Source organism: Hesperophylax consimilis, chromosome 11 (assembly GCF_061612785.1).
Source record: "Hesperophylax consimilis isolate HC1 chromosome 11, BYU_Hcon_1.0, whole genome shotgun sequence".
Lineage (NCBI taxonomy): Eukaryota > Metazoa > Arthropoda > Insecta > Trichoptera > Limnephilidae > Hesperophylax > Hesperophylax consimilis.
The window spans coordinates 22535765-22541617 of NC_142846.1; the positions used below are offsets into that span (position 1 = coordinate 22535765).

Sequence of the window (5853 nt, forward strand, 5' to 3'; positions counted from 1 at the left end):
GGCCCATTAGCTCAGTTGGTTAGAGCGTCGTGCTAATAACGCGAAGGTCGCGGGTTCGATCCCCTCATGGGCCAATTTTTTTTTAATAAATCGTATTTTAGCTGTACAAGGTATTTTTTAAGTTACACTATTTTATACACTCTTGTTTTTTTTCCGTATAATATTTCAAAAATAAAATTTATCGATGGCATTTGACAATGATCACAGCGGTTATTGAAGATAGTAGCTCAAAATGTAGTGCTGATACTGCAAGCCTGGAAGTTAGGCATGGAACTGGCAAAAATACGAAAGAAGACTGAGTACCATAGAAATGATATCTCTGAGGCGTATGTGTGGTAAAACCATTTATGAATGTGTGCAAAATGTAGAGATTCGCAAAGAATGCAAAGCTGATGTAAGCGTAATTAGTAAGATTAAGAAAGGAATGCTTGTATGGTTTTCTACATATAAAGAAATTATAGATTTTTTTACATTTATAACTATACTATAATTATAACATTTTTAATGAAAATTATGTGTTTTTAAGTTTTTCCGTGATCATTAAAAAAAGTGCCCAGCGTATTCCATTTTCCATTACCGATGGGCATCAAACGTAAGACAAAGTTATTTAACGTGGTCCTTTCGATCTAGGCAAGGACATTGACAGTATATATCATCAATACATGAACGGTCATGTATTTCAACTTCAAGATCTTGATTAGATTTGCCAACAATATTAATACTATAAATTATATTTTAAATATTCACATGTAGCAATTACTTTGTGGATATACATAATTACAATAAGTAGAATAAAATAACTTTTTAGTACCACTTTATTGTGTATATTTTAATATGTAAAACCGAGTTGTTTAGCAATTCGTCCTCTCTGTCTACCCCTGCGGAGAAACGGCATGATGGTTAGTTAGTTAGTTAGTTAGTCGTACCCACCAACAAGTCAGTGTGTGAATTCACTACAAACACAAATCAATGAGAAAATGTGTTATGAAGTTGATCTGCATTTAAGATTTTTTCTGAAAAAGGGTAATTTTTTAAGTTTATCAAAATAAATGTGTCCTAGTTTTGTTGGTATTACAACTATACTATACCTTAAGATAGTCCATATTGTAATCCAATAGGATAATATTAACTTACTATATTTTGATATTTCAATTTAAAAAAATGTAAAATTAACGTAATGTCTGCATTTTGCATCTGATTGATATAATAATATTTTAAACTTGTTATTAATACAGAAGAATATAGTGTCACACAGCTAAAATTGACTGACCCTGAAATAGCGGTTATTTTTGTGCGTCGTTTCGGCCAAACATTCAGAGCTAGTTGATTTTCCTTCCTTTATTGAAATTAGAACATTTGGTCTTTAAATGTGTTTCTTCTGCAGTGAAGATACTTCGTTTCGTATGAAAATTGCTCCAGTTTTAATAATCTTGTACAGTGAGTAAGTAACTCGTATGATCCCCTCCCCTAACCCGGAGAGTTAAGTGAGGCAGAGCAAAAAGCATTCCAGAACTTCCGACATTATCAATGCATCTCTTTCAGCATTCCGCAATCAATTTGCCTCCAATCTCCTGTCCCAAAGTGAACGTTTTCACAAGGGTGACTACGGATTCGACCCATTGGAAACTATTAAAATATTAGCATTTAGTATTCCTTCTTACTGGCTCAGTCAATCTAGCGAACAAGTTTTCTTTTCAATGAGGATAAAATAAAATCTTTACCATAACCAACACTACGACTCTTGAAGACCCGACTTCCTGGTCTCCTGTTGTCTTCGTGCTCCTTATGTCCAAGGAAGCTGTGTTTCCACAATGTTCAGCCATCATGTATAGCACTCCTTTAGATCCTGGCATAACATAAAGAAGTATCTTTATTGTCAGTAATCTCCACGCCGTTCCTATACTTAGAGCTTAGAGTTGAGTTATTCGCCTCCACACTCCACACCACCCAGTTGTCTGGGGTTCTCGGAACTCTTTCATATAACAAGCTTCTATAAGAAAGATGGTTAATATGGTCTTCGGTTAATTGCCATTTTTTCACAGTTCTGAATATTTTTTTATTGGCTGCTCTTCAATAATTGGTTTAGATCGTGGTTGTACCTGTTCACCAGATTCTTGGGATCCTTCTATCAAAAACATCTAATATTTATTTTTGGAATAACCTAATGAGTAATGAGTGAAACCTCAAATTGTAATATTTAATTATTGAAGACAATATTAGCAATTCTTAAACGAAAATTTCAAACAGAAGAATCGGGCGCGGGCGAGGGTCCTGGTTTCAAGTCCTATACGCGACCGTATCCTTTTCTAATGTTTCTGTTTCAAATTTTCATTTATTGTCTTCAATAATTAAACATCTAATACTATTCTCTTTTCTTCCATCTTTCCGAGTCGTGGCTTAGCATTAGTTTAATGAGTACTAGTAGCGCTAGTTTGGTGGTACTTCTGAAGGTGAATCTCAAATTGAAATGTATGATTAATTATTATTATAAGTGTGCATTACTATGTGTTTCTTCAATATATTATTAATGCTTGTATTCTAAAATACTGAGCGTATCGATGTCCGGTTTTAACTAGACCGTTTTGTATTTTGTATGTCTGTAATTTTTTTCTTACGCTCATTTCCGTTTCAATGGGAGCCGGTTTAATGGTTCAGTAAAGATTATTTTTTCAAATGTGAAATCGCTGTGCTTATTAGGGCTTTCTTATGGGCATTTTTTTTTTAATATTATCGTACCTACCTTACTGAAGAAAGGTTGAAAAATCATTGTCATCGAGATGGAAACGTTTCTTTGGAAAATTGGATAATTTCTATCAAAAATTTTCAAAAAATGATACATAATTATATCATGGTTTATAATTAATTGACCGGTCGGTAGCTGAGTTGACATCCCATTTGGGTATCGCATCAATTCATTGGCTGAATAAGTTCTTCATCACAACACAAGCTATATTTTTAGCTTACTGCGGTGGTAGTTGGAGATTTAAAAATATTGTCAGGTTATACGTAACACAGAATTCGTCTTTAAAAAATAGGTAGGTGTCTAAGTATCAAATCTTAGAAGATTTCAGATAAAATTTTGTTTTTAAATGTTAGTCTACTGATCAAAAAGCCATTAGTTGAAAACTACAATTTGATGTGAAGGTGTGTACGAGAATTCGGAAGAAACTCGAGAAAAATATCTAACGACCACTATTTCCATTTTCTACCACGTTTGTCATGTCAGCATGACGGATTGCAGGATGCAAAGGACTTGAATAAAACATGCCTTTGAACATAATATATCAAATCCTCGCAAATATAGTCACCCCAGCAATAAACTTCAAAACAATGTACTCAGAAGTCCGTAACAAGCCCCTGGGGGAGCAATTAACTCGACGTGAGCCGAACCATTTTCAATTTTGCTAATAATTCGCCGCAACGATTACAAAGAAAATTTGCCGAAGCGCACACCAATCAATAAATTTCGCATTGCTTTCGAGACTTTCTTAAATTATCAAAAAACAAGGACATTTTATTAAAATTATTATAAGCAATAATTATTCACCTGAAACACCTAATTGAATTGAAAAAAGTTCCGAGAAAAATACATGCCGCCGACGGGAATTGAACCTGCAGCATTCTGACTGCCGGTCAGCTGCTCTAACCATTAAGCTACGTCGGTGTATTCCAAACCTGACAAATAATTCAATATGTACTAGTACATACTAGCTGTCGGCGGCGTTTATTCTTTTTCGGGAGATTTTCTTCAATTTGAATGGCTATTATTTGCTATCCTTTGTGCTATGCATGGAAAACTCGTCTTATTAACATTAGTTAGTCATTCAAAATAACATTTTATTTCCAATCTTGGTTCTTAATAATCTGGTATTAAAGAAGCTTAATTTGTGAGATTTATTTTCGGAAATTGTGATCGTAACTTTTTTCATGTTGGGCAGATTAATATCATGTTTTTCTTTTGATTTTCCAGCAAAAAGTGAAAAACTATTTATATTTTATTATAAATGAGATTTTAGCGCCCTTTGGGTGTTTTTCACTAAAATGACAAAAAAACGATCCGTTTATTATTATTGACTACATCTATTACTTTTCAGGTCATTTCGTTGACAAAACCACCGACCGAATTATTGTTATTCTCTTTGTCGGGCAATTATAATAATAAAAAATACAGTGTGTGGCAAGCCTACGCACGACGGAAGTGAATCTTTTAGTATTCTTCTCTCTCTCTTTTCATTTCATATTATTATTATTCAGAATGCTGTACATTATAGTTTTAAAAAGCATAAATTTATTTATAGGCGTGTTGTTAACAAATGAACGTTTAACTAGATTCCTAAAATTGACAAATTTATAAGTAGCATGTGATAAAACAAAATTAAAAGTTATAAAAATATGGGATTGGAACCCGGGTCCTGCATAACGAGTGTCGAACGCTCTGCCTCTAGACCACGAGGAGAGGTATCTCGCGCGACGAGAACCGCGTATATAACGTGTACTCCTCAATTGACTTGTCCCGCGCAAATTTTCGTTTTCAAACACGGCAAATGAATAATATCACATAACGTCTCGTTCGCTTTATATAGGGTCGAATCGAAGATATATCGGCAGTGTGAAGTCATATCTGTCGTTTTTCAAAATAGTTCCGTATATTTGTCCGTTTTGGAAAAGATCTATCATGTTTTAACAGTCTCATACCCGTATGGAGTCTGATTTTGAAAAACTCACTTACGGCTGTGTTTTTTACTCAAAAAAACTTTTCACGCACGTCTGCGAGGGTAATTAGTCGCGTTATCGGCCTTGATTACTAATTTTAATGATTCAAAATAAAAATAATTAATCAAAATACCGAGCGACTCTACCGGCTCGATTTGTAAGCTATATTTCGACCAAAATATCATATAGGTACCGACCGTTACTTCTAGCCAATTACTCGAGTGAACACCTGCCGGTCTAGAGTCTCACTAAATGGATTTAGACATTTCGGGAGACTCTCGGTTAAAATTAACAAATTTATATAATTTTTACTACATTATTACAAATCATGTAGATATCTTCTTACATGTATGCCTTACAAAGTCACAGCACGAGAGCATTTTATCACTTTTCCTCGTATTAAAAAAATCTCAAAAAGAAAAAAAAATTAATTAAAGCGGGGATCGAACCTCGGTTCTTCACGACGACAGTCGGGCGCTCTGCCTCTAGACCGCGAGGCTGAGTTTGGAGTGTGACCTAAACTAGGTATATAATATTAGCTAGGCTCCTAAAGCGAAATGATCACGGTTTTTCGTGACGATCATGAGTCGGTTTTACTCCGGTCTTCGAAAATTATGACGCGCGTAAAGAAGTTTCACTTCAATAATCTGGTTAGCGGTTCAACATGTTGGGTTCTTGTCGGGTCGTGATCGTGATCTTTTAAAATTGTCTAAAATTGGGGAAAAAATATCAACTGTCAGTGGTAGTGATTGTACGAAGTGCTTGACTAAGTCAAACCAAAAAATAAAACATATTTTTAAGTACATCTTATAAAAATAGATGAATTCCTTTAGACGTTTCGTGATTCGTATGCTTGACATAGCACGACAAGCTTTTTATTTGACCATACCATGTCTTCCTTAACTTTCGCGTCATATATTTTTCTAAGTGTCCCTTTCTTAAGCTTAATAATTACGTATACATCAGCCTTATATTATTTCCGGATCTCATTTTTAACATACAAAGCTCTATCACACGTACGCGTCAGAGATCCCATGTCCACAGCATTCAGTCTACTCTCATCCTTTCCCTGCCAGTCCAGTATAAAATAAATTAAAAAAATAAAACTTTTTTTAAATTCCTATTTAATTAAAATTGTAA

At 34.3% G+C, this 5853-nt stretch overlaps 1 non-coding gene across 1 annotated transcript; it reads left to right on the forward strand.

Moving 5' to 3' along the window:
* Nucleotides 1-74, forward strand: TRNAI-AAU (transfer RNA isoleucine (anticodon AAU)). The gene has a single exon. It is a non-coding gene; the product is annotated as a tRNA-Ile (tRNA).
* Nucleotides 75-5853: the final 5779 nt, after the last annotated feature.